This window comes from Heptranchias perlo, chromosome 14 (assembly GCF_035084215.1).
Source record: "Heptranchias perlo isolate sHepPer1 chromosome 14, sHepPer1.hap1, whole genome shotgun sequence".
Lineage (NCBI taxonomy): Eukaryota > Metazoa > Chordata > Chondrichthyes > Hexanchiformes > Hexanchidae > Heptranchias > Heptranchias perlo.
Window position 1 is genome coordinate 33,607,381 of NC_090338.1, and position 20,967 is coordinate 33,628,347.

Genomic DNA, 20,967 nt, shown 5'->3' on the forward strand with positions numbered 1-20,967 from the left:
GGGCCCCTCATAATTTTGTACACCTCAATCAAGTCACCCCTCAGCCTCCTCTGCTCCAAGGAAAACAACCCCAGCCTATCCAATCTCTCCTCGTGGCTGCAATTTTCAAGCCCTGGCAACATTCTTGTAAATCTTCTCTGCACTCTCTCCAGAGCAATTATGTCCTTCCTGTAAGGTGGTGACCAGAACTGCGCACAATACTCCAGCTGTGGCCTTATTAGCGTTTTATACAGTTTCATCATTACATCCCTGCTTTTGTATTCTATACCTCGGCTAATAACGGATAGCATTCCGTATGCCTTCTTCACAGCCTTATCTACCTGTACTGCCACCTTCAGGGACCTGTGCACATGCACTCCAAGGTCTCTCACTTCCTCTACTCCTCTCAATATATTCCCGTTTACTGCGTATTCCCTTTTACTGTTTGCCCCCGCCAAGTGCATTACCTCACGCTTCTCTGGGTTGAACTCCATTTGCCACTTTTCCGCCCACTCCACCAACTCATTGATATCTTCTTGGAGTCTACAGCTATCCTCTTCACTATCAACTACATGGCCAATTTTTGTATCGTCTGCAAATTTGCCAGTCATGCCTCCTACATTCAAGTCCAAATCGTTAATATATACCACAAACAGCAAGGGACCCAACACTGAGCCCTGTGGCACACCACTGAAAACGGATTTCCATTCGCAAAGACATCCATCAACTTTTACCCTTTGTTTCCTGTTACTGAGCCAATTTTGGATCCAATTCACCACATTTACCTTTCTGAACAGTCTGCCATGTGGGACCTTGTCAAATGCCTAACTAAAATCCATGTAGACAACATCCACTGCACTACCCTCATCAATCCTCCTTGTCACTTCCTCAAAGAATTCAATCAGTTTTGTAAGGCATGACCTTCCCTGAACAAATCCATGCTGACTATCCCTGATTAAACCATGCCTTTCCAAGTGACAGTTTATCCTATCTCAGTGTTGATTCTAATAGTTTGCCCACCACCGAGGTAAGACTGACCGGCCTATAATTGTTCGGCCTTTCCCTCGTACCCTTTTTAAACAATGGCACTACGTTTGCAGTCTTCCAGTCCTCCGGTACCTCCCCTGTATCCAGTGAGGATTGGAAAATGATCCTCAGAGCATCCGTTATTTCCTCCCTGCCTTCCTTCAATAGCCTAGGAAACAATCCATCCGGCCCTGGTGACTTATCAACTTTCAAAGATTCCAGTCCCTCTAGTACTTCCTCTCTCATTATGTTTACCTTATCCAATATTTTACACCTCTCCTCTTTAACTACTACGTCCGGATCATCCCTTTCCTTTGTGAATACAGAGTCAAAATATTCATTTAAAACCCTACCCACATCCTCTGCTTCTACTCACAAGTTACCCTTATCATCCCTGATAGGTCCCACCTTTTCCTTAGCTATCCTCTTGTTCTTAATGTACTGATAAAACATCTTTGGGTTTTCTTTAATCTTACTAGCTAATATTTTCTCATGCCCTCTCTTTGCTTTCCTTATTTCCTTTTTTACATCATCTCTGTACTTTCTATACTCCTCTAGGCTTTCTGCAGTATTTAGTTTTCTGTGACAGTCATAAGCTTTCTTTTTCTGCTTTATCTTGCCCTGTATACTTCTAGATAACCAGGGGGCTCTAGATTTGGTAGTGCCACCCTTTTTCATTGAGGTGACATGTCTGCATTGTACGTGTAGAATTTTACTTTTTAGTGCCTCCCACTGGCTTGCCACTGATTTCTCCTCAAGTAGTTGTGTCCAGTCCACTTCTGCCAAATTACCTCTTGGCTCTGTAAAATTTGCCTTCCCCCAATTTAAGATGTTTAATCCTGATTTAACTCGGTCCTTTTCCTTAATAATGCTAAAACTAACTGAATTGTGGTCACTATCCCCAATATGGTCACTCACTGTCACTTCGCCCACTTGCCCATCTTCATTTCCCAGGACTAAATCTAGAATTGCATCCCCTCTTGTTGGGCTTGTCACGTACTGGCTAAAAAAGTTCTCCTGGACACCGATCAAGAATTTTGCGCCCTCTGTGCCCCTCACACTGTTTGAATCCCATTTGATGTTAGGGTAGTTGAAGTCCCCTACTAATATTGCCCTCTTATTTTTGCACTCAGAAATTTGCCTACACATTTGTTCTTCTATCTCCCTTTCACTATTCAGGAGTCTAAAGTACACTCTTAGTAGTGTGACTGCCCCTTTTTTATTTCTTAGCTCAACCCATATGGCCTCGATTGATGATCCATTTAGCATATCATCCCTTCTCACAACTGTAATTGATTCTTTAACCAATAATGCTACCTCCCCTCCTTTTTTTATCACCTACTCTATCCTGCCTGAAAACTCTATATCCAGGGATATTGAGCTGCCAATTATTCCCCCCTTTAAGCCAGGTTTCCGTTATAGCAATGATATCATGCTGTCATGTGTCTATCTGTGCCCTTAGCTCATCTGCTTTGTTTGTAATACTCCTTGCATTGAAGTATATAACCTTTAACCCCATCAAATTCCTGTGCTGAACACTATTTAACCTTTGCTTCTTTTGCCTTTCTGAGTTGCTATCTACGTCACTAACTGCTTTTCTATTTCCTGTTTCCTGGTCTGAATTTGTCCTATCTGCACCTGCCCTTTGGTTCCCATCCCCCTGCCATATTAGTTTAAACCCTCTCCAACAGAACTAGCAAATGCCCCCGTGAGGATATTGGTCCCAGTTCTGCTTGGATGCAACCCTTCCAGCTTGTACAGGTCCTGCCTTTTCCAGAATCAGTCCCAATGCCTCAGGAGTTTAAACCCCTCCCTCCTACACCATCTCTCAAGCCACGCATTCATCTGGTCTATTCTCCTATTTCTGCTCTCGCTAGCACGTGACACTGGGAGTAATCCTGAGATTACTACCTTAGAGGAACTGGAGAAGAGCCCATCGTTAGTTCCAGTGAAGCTAGGACCCATGGGAGAAGCGAAAGAATCACGCTCTCCCCTCGACAAATCAGATTGCAGCAATTTTGACACGCAATGAACAGTTTCTGCAAGCTGGAACGTAAAATCCAGGAAGTGAAAGGTACAACATTAAAATTAGTCATAAAACAGTTACAGACAGCAAAAAAAAAGGATAAGAAATAATCGAATTAAATAAAAGAGAGAAGGGAAAAGTTTTTTAAAAATTTAATTTTTAATGACCAAAAAAAATGTTTAATGACCAAAAACTATTAAAATAAGGTGTAATGAGACTCCACATTTTTAAAAGTTAATTTTTATTTGTTTGGCAATCATTAAGACTTAATGCACTGTTAAAACATAGTTTGGGCCTGGTATTTTTAAGCATATCTGTTTTGTGGCGATATTAGTTACTTTCCAGCTGGACAGCTGAGCAACTTGGCGCTGATCCGTGGGGGGAGAAATTGGATAGGGGTCATTTTTGGGCGCAGGTAACGTGATGCGGTATTACTTGGCGCCCAATGACCCCTGCACAGGCAGGATGCAAGTTTCGGCCGCCCCAAGGACTCACCTGCAATCAGCGTTCCCTTCCAGGCCTTGCACGTAGAATCAATGCAATTCGCACTTTCCACCACCAGGGAGAGCGCAATCTCTTAAAGGGAGGATGTTTCTTAGAAATCTCTTAAAGGTAGCTGGTACCTGTTATTTGCTGAAAATAACAGTTTACTGTCTGCACAGAGTCTGAACGGAGATCAGACATCGCACACTTAAAACACAGGTGCATGTCCCATCCCTATGTTTACACACTGATGAGTTATGTTAAAACATTAAATAAAGATTATACACTACTAAATCCCACATCCTCCAATCTGCATGCCAGACCTCACCAATCTGCCGATCTGAATTGGTACCAGGCCTGCGAGAGTGCATGCACCAAGCTTCTCTGCTGATGCACTAGAGACCTTGGTGCAAGAGGTGGACTGAAGGAGGGACATCCTATATCCGCCGGTGGCGGGGGGGGGGGGGAGGCAAGAGGTCCGCCAGACATATATCCAAAAAGCAGTGGGAGGCAGCAGGGGACAAAGTCAATGCCAGGCGCAAAACATCATGAACATGGATACAGTGCAGGAAAAAGTTCAGTGCTTTGACGTGAGTGGTCAAGTTGAGTGAGGTCAACTGTTAAGTGGCGTCTCCTACCAACTGCACCACACACTACACCCCCCATCACCCGCATACCAATAAACTCTTTCCATCAGTATTCAACTCTTTCAACCAGATGCTTCCTCTCACCCTTACACATTACCACTGTTTCAAACCGCCCACCCACAACTCACAGGCCACACACACTAGCTATTCAACCATGACAGGCACATCACCCAGACACACGTCCCGCTTTCTGGCAGGAGAAGGCGGCGCATATCAGAAGGCAGCAAATGGCAGCGGCATTTAACCCCTTGAGCCTGTTCCACCATTCAATGAGATCATGGTGAACCTGTGACCTAACTCCATATACCCGCCTTAGCCCCATATCCCTTAATACCCTTGGTTCACAGAAATCTATCAATCTCGGATTTAACATTCACAAGTGAGCTAGCATCAACTGCCGTCTGCAGAAGAGCGTTCCAAACGTCTCCCACCCTTTGCGTGTAGAAGCATTTCCTAACTTCACTCCTGCACGTCCTGGCTCTAAATGTTAGGCTATGTCCCTGCTTCCTAGTATTGAAGTCTAGGAGACCTCCAAAAACAGTTACAAATGTCTCGGCAGCCAGAAGCAGTAATGCAGCCACTAACCTGTAAATCCTGCATGGTCCCTTTAAATAGCGCTGGTGGGGGGTCCTCCAGGCACTCTAAGACACGTTCAGATGGTCGGGGTTAAGACTGTGCGTTGAGTTGAGCGTTAAGTCCCAAAATGGTGTCTATCACTTTAAATCAGCTTTAAGCACACTGATTGAAGGCATTTTCTCCCTACTTTACATGATTCCAGTATTCGTTATCTGCACCTGCGCTAATTCCTATACCAAGACGCCATCTTGGATGCCAGAGAGGCCCGTGTAGCGCCAAAACAATGGGCACTACACGGGCCAATTTAGCACTCATTGTTTCCACTGATTGCAGCCAGCGATATCCCTTTAATTCGAAGCTGACGTATTGCTGGCAAACCAGGAGGAGAAAGTGCTGGATTTCTGTGCTTCACTGCACATGTGCAAACACCAGAACTTACTCCTCGATTTCACCACTAACAACAGTGGGCGCTGTTGAGTTCACCATTCTTTTCCAAGCAATTTCTGGGCCAATTTTTTTTCATAAAATATACTTTATTCATAAAATTTCCAGCAATACATACAATACAGTTGTCATATCACATTCCAAACATACACAATACAGATTATACAATTTGCAGGTTACATCAAGTACAGTTCAATGAACACATTGGACATAATTACAGTTCATGACAGTCTAGGGTGCCTCATTGCATTACACTCAATACAGATTATTGATTACAGATACATTACAGATTCATTACATCAATTTGAATTTTACATTCTGCCCGGAGGGGTTTTTCCCTGATTGCAGCCCCTCAGTATACAATGGCAGGAAGGCTCTAAATGGTTGCCTTTCCCCACAGAGCCTTTGCGGCGGCCACACCCACCCTCAGTGCGTCCCTGAGCACGTAGTCCTGGACCTTGGAATGTGCCATTGAACACTGCAATAGAATTTAGCCCAGAATCCAATATTTACCAACACCCTGATTCACTAAAGAGGTTACCAGTCCCTGATTATGTTGTTGATACTTTACATGACCTGAAATTGTGCCATTATTATTCTGTCAATGATGTTTAATTTCCTAGTTGAAGTAATTATACATGGGTTTCATTTTCTATCCACAGTGTTTAATATACTTAGTACTGATGAATACTTAATGTTGCAAGATTCACAGTAGCAAAATATTTGCATGATTCAAATTACCATGAACTAAAGCTACACAATGGCCACCGGATACTTGAATTTAACATTTTTCAAAACCTTCACCTGGTTTGAATCCCTATTGAAAACTGCACAAAAGAACCAAAAAAGATGATGCTCATGTGTTGGCTGGAGCATGCCAATCTAAATATTGTGGTCACCTCTACTGTAACACTCTTGAGAAAAGGAACTGCGAAGGACTACATTTGCTGCATTTAAAGACTGAGACATGAAGGCCCAAGTATTTCTGCCCATATCAAAGCCTCAGAGGAATCTTTGCTGAAGTATCAGGACACACAGCTGGATTGATGGAGAAAATACTTCAGTGGCCTCTCTTAAACCCAAAACAGGAATATGATGTGCATTCAACAAGAATTGCTGGACACCAATTAAGAACAGAAAACGATTTGATTTTTCCACTCCCTAGTCCAGAGATATTGACACCAACTGTAGCCCACCTCCCACTATCTCAACAGAAGATGTCTAACTCAGCGTAGATCAGGGATTGAACCTAGCACCTTTCTAGTCTGTAAGTATAATTACCACATCATATTGTACATTTGGCTACTAAGCAACTGAGGGTCACCTGGATGAATACTCATTTGTTCTCAGGATGTGGATTACGCTGGCAAGGCCACATTTATTGCTCATCTCTGGTTGCCCTGAGAAGATAGTGATCACTCTTCTTGAACTGCTGTAGTCTTTTTTAGGTATTAGGTAAGGAATTCAAGGATTTTGACATGGCAACAGTGAAGGAATGGCGATATATGTTCATGATGTGGAACATATATGTTCATGGCGATATATGTTCATGATATATGTTCAAGTCAGCATGGTGTGTGATTTGGAGAGGAACTTAGAAGTGATGATGTTCCCATAACATTGCTGCTCTTGCCCTTCTCAGTGGTAGAGGTCACGGGCAAGAAGGTGCTGTTAAATTAAGCTTAGTGAGTTGCTGCCACATATCCAGTACAAACTGCAGCCAGAGTATGCTGGTGGTGAGGAGTGTGTTGGTGGTGGGGCGGGGGGGAGGGGCGGGATGGATTCTGAGTCTAGTGGCAGGAACTGCTCTGTCCTGAATGGTTTTGAGCTCCCTGACTGTTGATACAGCTGCACCCATCCAGGTGAGTGATAAGTATTCCATCACAGTCCTGACTTGAGCCTTGTAAATGGTGGAGAGGCTTTGAGGGTTCAGGAACATAGGAACATAGGAACAGGAGTAGGCCATTCAGCCCCTCGTGCCTGCTCCGTCATTTGATAAGATCATGGCTGATCTGTGATCTAGCTCCATATCCCTGCCTTTGGCTCATATCCCTTAATACCTTTGGTTGCCAAAAAGCTATCTATCTCACATTTAAATTTAACAATTGAGCTAGTATCAATTGCCGTTTGCGGAAGAGAGTTCCAAACTTCTACCACCCTTTGTGTGTAGAAATGTTTTCTAATCTCGCTCCTGAAAGGTCTGGCTCTAATTTTTAGACTGTGCCCCCTACTCCTAGAATCCCCAACCAGTGGAAATAGTTTCTCTCTATCCACCCTATCCGTTCCCCTTAATATCTTACAAACTTCAATCAGATCACCCCTTAACCTTCGAAACTCTAGGATGTGGGCTACTGATCACAAAGAACCCATCCTCTGTCCTGTTCTTATAGCTATATGGTCAAATACTCTAAGGAACACTGTCTCCAGTCCTGCTGGGCCTATATGAATATAATTTGTGGAATGCAATGGGACAGGATTGAATAATGTAGATTGAAATGTAGCTGATAAGCATGGGCGGTGTTCGGGCCATGCGACCCATGCCTGAAACAGGCGTGGGTTGCATGAATATATTGAAATCGAGGTCAACTGACATATTTACACCAACACCATTATTCAACGTTACTGCCTGACTTGCTGTTCCCGCCCGCCACCCATTGGTACCAGTCTTGAGGCGGCCATTTCAAATGCAATCTTTGGGGTTCCAAAATTGTTCTCAGTAAAACTGTATAGAGCTTTTGGAGACATTTTTCTTGCAGTATCTTGTGGAATTTTTGACATTTAAAGGATTTGAAAGTGCTTGTAGTTGCTATTGTAGGCTCTGAACTATTAAGAAGCTCCTGGCATTGAAGTTGTTTCCTCATGGGATTCCTTCTTGGCTTGGCTTTTTTGGCTTTTTTTTGCAACCCCCCACCCCCCCCACCCCCCCACACACACACACTGCTTCTACTCACTTGTGCTCAGTGAATCCCCCAGCGCAGTCCCCTCTAACTTACTATCTAAGTCATGTGTATGCTAATTTCTGTGCTGGTGATTGGCAGGGTAAGAGTGAATATCAGTGCATCGGCATCAGGAGTTTCTACATTTTAGGCACAATATGCAGGAAATGTTCCAAGTACGTGCCAGCATTCCTTGTGATTTTCTGATGTACACTAGTGACTGGTGAGGTTGCTCATTGTTGGCATCTGCTTGAAAAATGTAAGTTCCTAATCAAAGAATCACAGACGTTTTACAGCACAAAGGTAATTTGAGCCATTGTGTCTGTACCAGTATTTTGCTACAGCAATCCAGAATGAATCCAACTGGCCTGCTCTCACTCCCCATTGCCTCGTATTTTTCTCTGCTTCTAATATTTTTTGTAGGGTATGCCTTATTTCCTGTGATTCTTGGAACTGGATGAATAGTCAAGAAAAGAAAGTCACCCTCACTCACGGTAGTTTTGTTAATCAAAAGTAATTATTTAATGATATACTTTCTACGAGCATTCATGAAGCAAAGTCAAACCATACATGTGACTTTCCTCTATAAAATCCTGTTATACATTTAATAATTCATAATGTTATTATGTAATGATTTAACCATTCATACACATATCAGGCAAATCATTAATACATATACAACCTTTAAACCAAGGATTTTACTCATCAAGGCAGCTCAGAAGTGACCAGCTTCTTGTGTCTCAAGGTCCTCTTCTACTTGCATGATGTTCTACTGCAGTATGCATCCCTTGTGACTGCCGTGTGGTGAAGAGGCCATTCTTCTCTCAAAGTCTTCTTTTATATTGTTTTTACCAATGGTGAGTGTCATTCTTTTTGTCCAATCGCTCCCTGTTGCTATGTCTCAATCATTAACATACCTCAATGATTGACAGTTTAGGCTTTGATCATGTGACTGGAGGCCCTTTGATGTAGAAAAGACCATGTGCTCAAAGCATGGAATGTAAAAGGTCCCTTTACTATCTATGTTAAGGCCTTTCATGTAGAGGTAGCCCCTTACATTTCTATGTCCAGACATTCTTAATGGTCCTGACGTCTCCAATTTTGATGCTTCAATGGTTTCAAATCCATTCCTTATACCATTGACCATATGTTGGGTGCAATACTTTTTGATGTTTTACAAATCCCAGTTCTTTGAACAGATTACCAGATAGGAATGAGAGGTCCCTCTTTTTTCACACCTATCATTGCCTTCCTGATCCAAAGTCTTTGATGTATGTCCTTGTTACCTTTTCTTACATCACCCCTTCCTGTGTTGAAAAGCTTGTGCTTCCAAAAGCCCATGTGTTTCAAAAGCCTGACAATGCTTTAAGCTCAATATTATCCATCTAGTTTATGTATTTAATAATCTAGATATCTATCCGCAGTACCATGTCCTCGATCCCGAAACTCATACTTCTCCAATGCCATCAGTGTCATTGAGTGAAAATAGGATTTCCGAGAACATAGGTTACCACATTACTGCATTTGCAGATTTTCAAATGTCTTTGTTTAAAAGGGGTACAGTTAACCCTTTCCTTCAAATGTCTTTTGTTAAAGGGGTTTTGAACCCCTCAATTTATCAAATGTTTCCTTAAAAGAAGCAATGGTCTCTGCCTGAACCATTCTCTGTGGCAAAGCATTCCATGCTCCAACAGCCCTCTGTGGAGAGAGGCCATCACAGAGCTATGTCACCTGCTGCAGCACCAACTGCAACCCAACACCAGGTCACGCTCATCCTAGCCTGTTGCTCTGAAAGTGACTGTGGCCCTCCGTTGTTGTGCCTTAGGGTCATTTCAGGCTGCAGCAGGTGACATCTTCAACGATAGTCAATCTTGCTGCGCATGCCTGCACGAAGCAGGTGACAAACGTGCTCCTTGCCAGAGCCTATGACTTCATCTTTTTCCCTCTGGAGGCTACGAAGCAGGTAGACAGGGGTAACAAGGCCCACCTCTTCTGTCAGCTGAAAAAGCTCTTCAACAGCAGGTCATCCAAAAGCACTTCAGCTAAATTATATTCTCCTGCTCCAACAGTGCCTCCAAACATTAGTCCCAGTCCTTCCACAATCCTTAGGACTGCACTCAACCCAAACACCAGCATGGGTTTTTCAATCAATTCACATTGCCTGGTCAACAAATACTCACCAAACAAACTCAACACACCAAGAATTTAGTAAAAAATGATACCGATAATGGACAGGATCAAATCCCGAAACTAAAGTTGCCCTGGTGCAAGCCCCTACAGCCTGACTTTAGTACTCTCCTACGTGGTCTGGTGTTCCAACAAGGTGCTACTCTACTCTGTGGCTTCAGTGTGGAAAACTGCTGCGCCTTTGATGAGGGCACTTGATGTGGCCGTGGTCAGCAACCTTGAAAAGCTCGGACCTGAGAGGACCAGGCTGCAGACTCCAACATCTCAGCTACTGCCAGCGCCGTCTGGTCCAGCTGGTTTCCTGGCACCAGGATGAGCATTGGTTGAGGGGTTGACGGGGAGCCAGCATCCTATCATCCTGAGAGAGAACTGCATGTGCCTTTCCCATGCCACCACTGCCGTTCACACGGGGCTGCACCTCAGCACTCGCACTGATCTGCATGAGAACAGAGTGTAGGAGTGATGTGACAATACTGAAGCCCTTATTCATGCTTTCACACAAACTCTGGAACTCTGTAGAGATGGTGGATCCCAGAGCCTGAATAGCTGCAGTCTGAGCTTCCATCAAAGTCGTCAGAGATGTTACCACATGCTCCGTTACTGAGGGCCCCGCTGCAGTATTCAGAGAACTGACCATGTGCTCCATGGGTAAATGTAATGCCTCAATGCCATGTGCTATAGCTCCACACAAGCTGGAATTGGGCTCCTCCAAACTGTTTGACCTAGTGCAAAGGCCATCCAATGTGCCAAACAATTGCTGGTGTACACCTATCATTCTTCTTTTAAAGGTTGGGCCCTCAAAGTCCCAACTGTGCTGTCCATTGCAGAGCTAGGACACGAGCTCACCCTCCAGAAAGTTATGTCTGTATCACCCTTTTCCCTGCCCTCGCTCCTGCTCACCTGTGCACGGTCAATCTCCCAGTGTAGATCCCTAAAACTCACAGCCTATAGAACGCAGGGTGCTGATTTCTGAGCTGGTGCTTGCAGGAATCAGAAAGAGTGATGGTGTTTCTTCAGGAGGGCAGCCCTCCTCTTTCTCTACTACAGCTGTTCCTAAGACTTCAAAAGGATCTGGAAAGAAAGGAGTTAGACAAGAGTTAGCACACCAGCAATGAAAGACAGTAGCAGATAAGTGACATCTCTACGGGCCAACAGGTTGTCATGCAGAGAGTGTGAAGGAGAGAGAGTTCAGTCTCAGGAGAAAAGAAGGAGAAGACGGCCAAGTACCCTGTGGGATGTTTCCTCCAGCCTCACCATCTGCCACACTTTGTGTTCTCCCTCTGTCTATTACATCAAAGGCTGCCTCCTCCATGGGAGTTAGCTCCTTCATCAATAGTGGCCCTCCCCCAATCCTTGAGATCGCCCTCCTGTTGTGCATCACCTTGTCCTGCAAAAAGAGTGAGAGTGTGTTAGTGTATGACCTGTTGAAGGGATGTGATGATGTATGTGACAGCTTAGCATAGTGTGCACGATGAGAGACAGAAGTAGCAGGTTTGGGGAAGAGGGCCCAGTACTTGGGAGGGCAGGAGCAGGTACAGAGTGTAAATGTGGAAGCAGAAGGAAGTGCAAATAGCATGGCAGCTCACCTTTACGATGGAAATGAGGGACGCACCTCAAAATGATACGTGACACACATCATTGGGTTTGGGCAGGCGTAGCAGATGCACTACCCTTTTCACGCCTGTTTTGCGTGTTAGCTGAAAATCTGCCCCAATGCCCTTTCTGTAATGGGGCATCCAAAACTGCAGACAGTACTCTAACTGTGGCCTAAGCAATGTTTTGTATAAATTCATCGTTACTTCTTTACTCTTGTACTCTATTCACCCTTCCCACAATCTGGCACAATGAGGAACTTCCACAAGAAGGGCTCTAAACTTGGTATACGGAGAGCAACTTCAGATTACATCAACTCTTCAACAGGCACCAGATTATGCCCTTCCAACAACTAACAGACAAATTCCACTAAATCTTCATGGATCCTTCATCTAAAAAATTGAGCATTTTGTGAGTTGTCCTACAGTCACTTAGCTTCCTTGCTGTGGTGCAGTAAATCCAGTACCATATGTATACCCACTTCAGCACATCCCCAGTCTCAACATTACCTGCCACATATTCCATACTGAATTAGCTATTTTGAACTTTATTGGTCTCTCAATAGGCTGTTATAGCTTAGCTCAGGCACCATTGTTCTTCTCAGCAGTTGTACAAGTTCTGAATATTTCCAAAAAATAAGTGCCCTTATCAGCTTTCACTATTTCTTCCAATTGTCCAACAGGCTTCAATTGTTGATTAGATCAGAGGCTCCAACAGTTTCTCCAAATAGATACTAATCATCATTTAATCACCCCTGTTGGTTCGGCCACATTTAGAGTACTGTCTGCAGTTTTGGATGCCCCATTACAGAAAGGATATTGGGGCAGATTTTCAACCCAAAACAGGCGTGAAATGGGTGGGGCATCCGTTACACCTGCCCAAACCCGATGGTGTGTATCACGTATCATATTGAGCTGCGTGCCTCATGCCATTGTACTGTTCCTTCCTTCAAGCAAGCTTTGACCTTTTTCCTCTTCCATTAGGTTAGATGTCCCTCTCTGGGTTTCCAGTGGGTGATGACAGACCCGCCATACATGCGGTGCGCTGCACCAGTGAGGAGGCAGCTATACATGTATTTCCTCCCAGTGACCATTTGCATCACCCAACTCCAGGCGCAGGCCTTCCCTGCAGCTAGGCATTGTGACTAAAAAACAGACGCAAATTTACGTGCAGCTGCAGGCCTCTCCTTGAGCCTCCAAAATTGGGGACTTTGGCGGATGATGGATATGTAGGGTAGATTTTCAACTTGCTGCTTGGACATAAAACTGACTCTGTGGATCAATAGCCCCATATAGAAACTGCCCGAATTTCATTTCTAGTTTTACACCCTGGCAGTAAGTTGAAAATCTACCTCAGAACTGCCTAAATGGTTAAAATCTTCCTTTGTTTAGGGGGGGGGGACGGATTCTGGGAGGATTAAAAATAAATTATTTTACCTTCCTAGGGCTCCCACTGATGCTCCACTTGGCAGAGGTAAGGGAGCAGGCCATAGTGTCAGCTTTTCATGAACATCCCTGCATTGGGATGCCCGACAACCATTGTCTCAGGAAAGTGAGGTGGCAGGCTGAGACTGCTGATTCCCCCTGTTGCAAAAATTTATCCTATTTTCTCCTCTCCTCTCCTGATGGCTGTGACTCACATTGGAGTATGGTTTTCCAGATGTTAGTAATCCTCTTTCCCAAGTGTGCATTCTTCGTGTGTAAGTCTAGATATTGAGTATCAAAAGGTAACTGAAGCAGGGAGAGCGAAATAGCTATGTCCAATCTTGCCCTCATACAACACCCACATGGACACTCTCCAGCAGACCTGCACCATTCCATGGACATTTCAACTGCATGCCCAGTGTGTGATGAGGAAGAGAGAGCCCATCTATGCAGTGCTGGAGGTTTCATATCCTGTCTCAGTTCCCGAAAGTTTCGCTGCTGAAGTTGGCAGCAGCTCCTCTCACACTCCTCTCTTTGGTCACTTTATTCATGAAATAAGGAGTAGACCCACTTCTTGATGGGTCTGTTCCCTGGTCTTATCAAAATTTTGAGTTTCAAGTGTCACTGGGTGGGGGAAGGGGAAGGGGGTAGGAGGGAGGAGGGAGGAAGAGGGTGGGGGGGAAGATGAGGGATAGGACTTTGACTTTCCAGAACTTGGGTGAAATAGAAGCAGCTACTGGCACCTGCAGAACCAACTTGAGTCACTGCATTCAGAAGAGAAGATTGGATACTCTATCTTGTGTCTCTGCATTTGTTTTATGTACACAACATGTCTCTGTCTGTCTCAATCTCAATTGGACATAGGAATCAGAAACTTTTAAAAACATTCTTACACTATTGAAGTGATTTCATTGCAGCAAGGTCACACTGCAATTATTGAACAGTCATTTTCTCAGCAAACACAAGTCATAGATGTTAAATAATTTGCATTATAATTCCTTCTGTGCTGCCTGCATGGCTAGAGGCACAACATACAATGTCATGAACAAAATTGTGAAAATTATAAACCCTTTAGAAAGATAAAATCATAGAATGGTTACGGCACAGCACGAGGTCATTCAGCCCATCGAGCCTGCACCGGCTCTCTGCAAGAGCAATCCATCTAGTCGCACTCCCTCGTTCTTTCCCCGTAGCCCTGCAAATTTTTCTCCTTCAGGTACATATCGAATTCCTTTTTGAAAACCATAATTGACTCTGCTTCCACCACCCTTTCAGGCAGTGCATTCCCAGATCCTAACCATTCGCTGCGTAAAAAATTTTTCCTCATGTCGCCTTTGGTTCTTTTGCCAATCACCTTAATCCTGTGTCCTCTGGGGCACAACCCTTCATGATTTTGAACACCTCGATCAAATCTCTTCTCAACTTTCTCTGCTCTAAGGAGAACAATCCCAGCTTTTCCAGTCTATCCTCATCCCTGGAACCATTCTAGCAAATCTTTTCTGCACCCACTCTAAGGGCTTCATATCCTTCCTAAAGTGCAGTGCCCAGAATTGGACAAAATACTCCAATTGTGGCCGAACCAGTGTTTTATAAAGGTTCAACATAACATCCTCGCTTTTGTACTCCATGCCTCTATTTATAAAGCCCAGGATCCTGTATGCTTTCTTAACCACTTTCTCAACCTGTCCTGCCACCTTCAACAACCTGTGTACATATACCCTCAGGTCTCTCTGTTCCTGCACCCCCTTTAGAATTGTACCATTTAGTTTATATTGTCTCTCCTCGTTCTTCCTGCCAAAATGCATCACTTGGCACTTCTCTGCCTTAAATTTCATCTGCCATGTGTCCGTCCATTCCACCAGTCTGTCTATGTCCTCTTGAAGTCTATTATAGAATCATAGAATCATAGAAGTTTACAACATGGAAACAGGCCCTTCGGCCCAACATGTCCATGTCGCCCAGTTTATACCACTAAGCTAGTCCCAATTGCCTGCACTTGGCCCATATCCCTCTATACCCATCTTACCCATGTAACTGTCCAAATGCTTTTTAAAAGACAAAATTGTACCCGCCTCTACTACTGCCTCTGGCAGCTCGTTCCAGACACTCACCACCCTTTGAGTGAAAAAATTGCCCCTCTGGACCCTTTTGTATCTCTCCCCTCTCACCTTAAATCTATGTCCCCTCGTTATAGACTCCCCTACCTTTGGGAAAAGATTTTGACTATCTACCTTATCTATGCCCCTCATTATTTTATAGACTTCTATAAGGTCACCCCTTAACCTCCTACTCTCCAGGGAAAAAAGTCCCAGTCTGTCTAACCTCTCCCTATAAGTCAAACCATCAAGTCCCGGTAGCATCCTAGTAAATCTTTTCTGCACTCTTTCTAGTTTAATAATATCCTTTCTATAATAGGGTGACCAGAACTGTGCACAGTATTCCAAGTGTGGCCTTACTAATGTCTTGTACAATTTCAACAAGACATCCTAACTCCTGTATTCAATGTTCTGACCAATGAAACCAAGCATGCCGAATGCCTTCTTCACCACCCTATCCACCTGTGACTCCACTTTCAAGGAGCTATGAACCTGTACTCCTAGATCTCTTTGTTCTATAACTCTCCCCAATGCCCTACCATTAACGGAGTAGGTCCTGGCCCGATTCGATCTACCAAAATGCATCACCTCACATTTATCTAAATTAAACTCCATCTGCCATTCAAGGGCCCACTGGCCCAATTTATCAAGATCCCGTTGCAATCCTAGATAACCTTCTTCACTGTCCACAATGCCACCAATCTTGGTGTCATCTGCAAACTTACTAACCATGCCTCCTAAATTCTCATCCAAATCATTAATATAAATAACAAATAACAGCGGACCCAGCACCGATCCGTGAGGCACACCGCTGGTCACAGGCCTCCAGTTTGAAAAACAACCCTCTACAACCACCCTCTGTCTTCTGTCGTCAAGCCAATTTTGTATCCAATTGGCTACCTCACCTTGGATCCCGTGAGATTTAACCTTATGTAACAACCTACCATGCGGTACCTTGTCAAAGGCTTTGCTAAAGTCCATGTAGACCACATCTACTGCACAGCCCTCATCTATCTTCTTGGTTACCCCTTCAAAAAACTCAATCAAATTCGTGAGACATGATTTTCCTCTCACAAAACCATGCTGACTGTTCCTAATCAGTCCCTGCCTCTCCAAATGCCTGTAGATCCTGTCTCTCAGAATACCCTCTAACAACTTACCCACTACAGATGTCAGGCTCACCGGTCTGTAGTTCCAAGGCTTTTCCCTGCCGCCCTTCTTAAACAAAGGCACAACATTTGCTACCCTCCAATCTTCAGGCACCTCATCTGTAGCTGTCGATGATTCAAATATCTCTGCTAGGGGACCTGCAATTTCCTCCCTAACCTCCCATAACGTCCTGGGATACATTTCATCAGGTCCCGGAGATTTATCTACCTTGATTACTATTACTATCCTCCTCACTGTTTACTACACTTCCAAGCTTTGTGTCATCAGCAACCTATGATGCATCACATCCAGACCTGATGACTTACCTATTTTAAGTATAGCCAGTCTTTCTAGTACCTCCTCTTTATCAATTTTCACCCCATCCAGTATCTCAATCTGAAAAACAGTTGTTCACCACTACCCTCTGTTTCCTATTACTTAGCCAATTTCGTATCCATGCTGCCACTGCCCCTTTTATTCCGTGGGCTTCAATTTTATTGACAAGCCTATTATGTGGCACTTTATCCAATGCCTTTTGGAAGTCCATATACACAACATCAACTGCATTGCCCTCATCAACCCTCTCTGTTACCTCATCAAAAAACTCAATCAAGTTAGTCAAACACGATTTGCCTTTAACAAATCCATGCTGGCTTTCCCTTATTAATCCACACTTGTCCGAGTGACTATTAATTTTGTCCCAGATTATTGTTTCTAAAACCTTCCTCACCAGTGAAGTTAAGCTGACTGGCCTGTAGTTGCTGGGTTTATCTTTACACCCATTTTTGAACAAGGATGTAACATTTGTAGTTCTTTAGTCCTCCGGCACTACCCCTGTGCATAAGAAGGATTGGAAGATTGTGGCCAGTCCTTCCGCAATTTCCACCCATACTTCCCTCAGCAACCTATGATGCATCACATCCAGACCTGATGACTTACCTATTTTAAGTATAGCCAGTCTTTCTAGTACCTCCTCTTTATCAATTTTCACCCCATCCAGTATCTCAACTACCTCCTCTTTTACTGTGGCTTTGGCCATATCCTCTTCCTTGGTAAAGACAGAAGCAAAGTACTCATTTAGTACCTCTGCCATGCCCTCTGCCTCCATGCGTAGATCTCCTTTTCGGACCCTAATCGGCTCCACCCCTCCTCTTACTATCCATTTACTATTTATATGCCTATAGAAGTCTTATGGGCTCCCTTTTATGTTAGCTGCCAATTTATTCTCATAATCTCGCTTTGCCCCTCTTATTTCCTTTTTTACTATCCCTCTGTACTTTCTATATTCAGCCTGGTTCTCACTTGTATTAACAATCTGACATCTGTCATACGCCCCCTTTTTCTGCTTCATCTGGCTCTCTATCTCATTTATCATCCAGGGAGGTCTGGCTTTGGTTGTCCTACCTTTCCCCCTCGTGGGAATGTATCTAGACCCAAACCATCTCTTCTTTAAAGGCCGCCCATTGTTTATTTACAGTTTTCCCTGCCAATCTTTGAATCCAATTTACTCGGGCCAGATCCGTTCTCAACCCACTGAAATTGGCCCTCCTCCAATTAAGTATTTTTACTCCAGATTGCTCTGTGTCCTTTTCCATAGCTAATCTTTTTTTTATTCGTTCATGGGATGTGTGCGTCATTAGCAAGGCCAGCATTTATTGCCCACCCCTAATTGCCCTTGAGAAGGTGGTGGTGAGCCGCCTTCTTGAACCGCTGCAGTCCGTGTGGTGAAGGTACTCCCACAGTGCTGTAGGAAGGGAGTTCCAGGATTTTGACCCAGCAACGATGAAGGAACGGCGATATATTTCCAAGTCGGGATGGTGTGTGACTTGGAAGGGAATGTGCAGGTGGTGTTGTTCCCATGTGCCTGCTGCCTTTGCCCTTCTAGGTGGTAGAGGTCGTGGGTTTGGGAGATGCTGTCGAAGAAGCCTTGGCGAGTTGCTGCAGTGCATCCCATGGATGGTACACACTGCAGCCACTGTGCGCCGGTGGTGAAGGGAGTGAATGTTTCGGGTGGTGGATGGGGTGCCATTCAAGCGGGCTGGTTTGTCCTGGATGGTGTCGAGCTTCTTGAGTGTTGTTGGAGCTGCACTCATCCAGGCAAGTGGAGAGTATTCTATCACACTCCTGACTTGTGCCTTGTAGATGGTGGAAAGGCTTTGGGGAGTCAGGAGGTGAGTCACTCGCCGCAGAATACCCAGCCTCTGACCTGCTCTTGTAACCACAGTATTTGTGTGGCTGGTCCAGTTAAGTTTCTGGTCAATGGTGACCCCCATCTAAACCTTATGATACTATGATCACTGTTCCCTAAATATTCCCCACACTGACACTTGCTCCATTTGGCCCACCTAATTCCCCAGAAACAGATCCAGTAATGCCTCCTTCCTTGTTGGGCCGGAAACATACTGATCAAGAAAGTTCTCCTGAACACACTTCAGAAATTCTTCCCCTTCTTTGCCGTTTACATTATTATTGTCTTTCAAAGAGAAATATATTCGCAGCCTCACCTACAATTATTGAAAAACAGGGCTAGAGGGTGGGGTTTTGCAGTCAGGACCAAAAATCCAAAACTTAAGGAGATATCAAATGAACATGGATTTTTCCTTCTTCAACAAGTGTGTCTGCAATAGTAATTTTTACTTTTGGTTTTCCAATTTTCAGGTGGAAAGTGGGCATTACCAATTGGAAAAATAATGCTGAATCTCCACCCACTTAGCGATTTACAGGATTTGCTTGGCATAGAAAACTCCTACCTGAAATAGCTGGGAGCTTTTTCAATATGTTAATACTGCCCCAATTATGTCATTTAGATTTCCATGAAATTTCTTGACAATAGTGCATGCCTAATACTAGTTCTTTCTACCTGCTCATGTAAAATGGTGGTCCAGGGTTGCTAAAGACTGTGCTATATACAAAAGTTGATAAGAACATAAGAACATAAGAAATAGGAGCAGGAGTAGGCCAATCGGCCCCTCGAGCCTGCTCCACCATCCAACAAGATCATGGCCGATCTGATCCTAACCTCAAATCTAAATTCATGTCCAATTTCCTGCCCGCTCCCCGTAACCCCTAATTCCCTTTACTTCTAGGAAACTGTCTATTTCTGTTTTAAATTTATTTAATGATGTAGCTTCCACAGCTTCCTGGGGCAGCAAATTCCACAGACCTACTACCCTCTGAGTGAAGAAGTTTCTCCTCATCTCAGTTTTGAAAGAGCAGCCCCTTATTCTAAGATTATGCCCCCTCGTTCTAGTTTCGCCCATCCTTGGGAACATCCTTACCGCATCCACCCGATCAAGCCCCTTCACAATCTTATATGTTTCAATAAGATCGCCTCTCATTCTTCTGAACTCCAATGAGCAGAGTCCCAATCTACTCAACCTCTCCTCATGTGTCCACCCCCTCATCCCCGGGATTAGCCGAGTGAACCTTCTTTGTACTGCCTCGAGAGCAAGTATGTCTTTTCTTAAGTATGAACACCAAAACTGTATGCAGTGCGGTCTCACCAATACCCTATATAACTGCAGCATCACCTCCCTGTTTTTATATTCTATCCCCCTAGCAATAAAAGCCAACATTCCGTTGGCCTTCTTGATCACCTGCTGCACCTGCATACTAACTTTTTGATTTTCTTGCAGTAGGACCCCCAGATCCCTTTGTACTGCAGTACTTTCCAGTTTCTCGCCATTAAGATAATAACTTGCTCTCTGATTTTTCCTGCCAAAGTGCATAACCTCACATTTTCCAAGATAAGGTGCTATATAAATGCAAGTTCTTACTAGTACTACAATATCACACTATCAATATTGGACTCAGCTATCAACATAAATTCTGGCAGGACAGTCAAACACTAGTTAATAATTTACTTTACCAGCTTGTTTTCTGGAGACGAGTTTCCACACAATATTTTGATATTTTTACTGATGCTATTAGTTTTATTCACACACTTGCAGCACTAAGTTAAAGTTAGGTTAAAACAAACAATTACAAAGACAACTATACACAGCAATGAAAACTGTAAAGCAAAATTCAGTTCAGAAAAAAAGAGGAAGAATTCATTATTTTCCTTCTGGAGCTTATGATGTGGATTTGCATTTTATCCAGGAGGCTGGATTTGAATACTGACTTTGGTTTTCTTTTATGTGCTGAAGTAATTTATGTACCTAACTTGACCTTTCAATAGGCATCCAGCCAAAGGTGCTTGGGTCTCATGCATCTGAATCACAAAACACAGACACAGTTTGCCAAGAAATGTTATGCTTGGATAAGGTTACATGTTTAAATGAACTTGAAAGTTCTTCAACTGTACAACATTTTAACACCAGATATTTAAAGTATGCATTAATGAACTTCCTTTTATTCTAAGCAATTTTATTTATTGAATTACAGCTTCAATTAGTATAT

The 20,967-nt window shown here is 43.8% G+C and overlaps 1 long non-coding RNA gene across 1 annotated transcript in view; it reads left to right on the top strand.

Annotated features, from left to right (window-relative positions):
* Positions 1–5,847: 5,847 nt before the first annotated feature.
* Positions 5,848–20,967, top strand: part of LOC137332415 (uncharacterized) — a 31,532-nt gene continuing 16,412 nt past the window's right edge. The window contains exon 1 of the long non-coding RNA XR_010965660.1: positions 5,848–6,448. This is a non-coding gene — a long non-coding RNA (uncharacterized lncRNA). The remainder of the gene's footprint in view (positions 6,449–20,967) is intronic.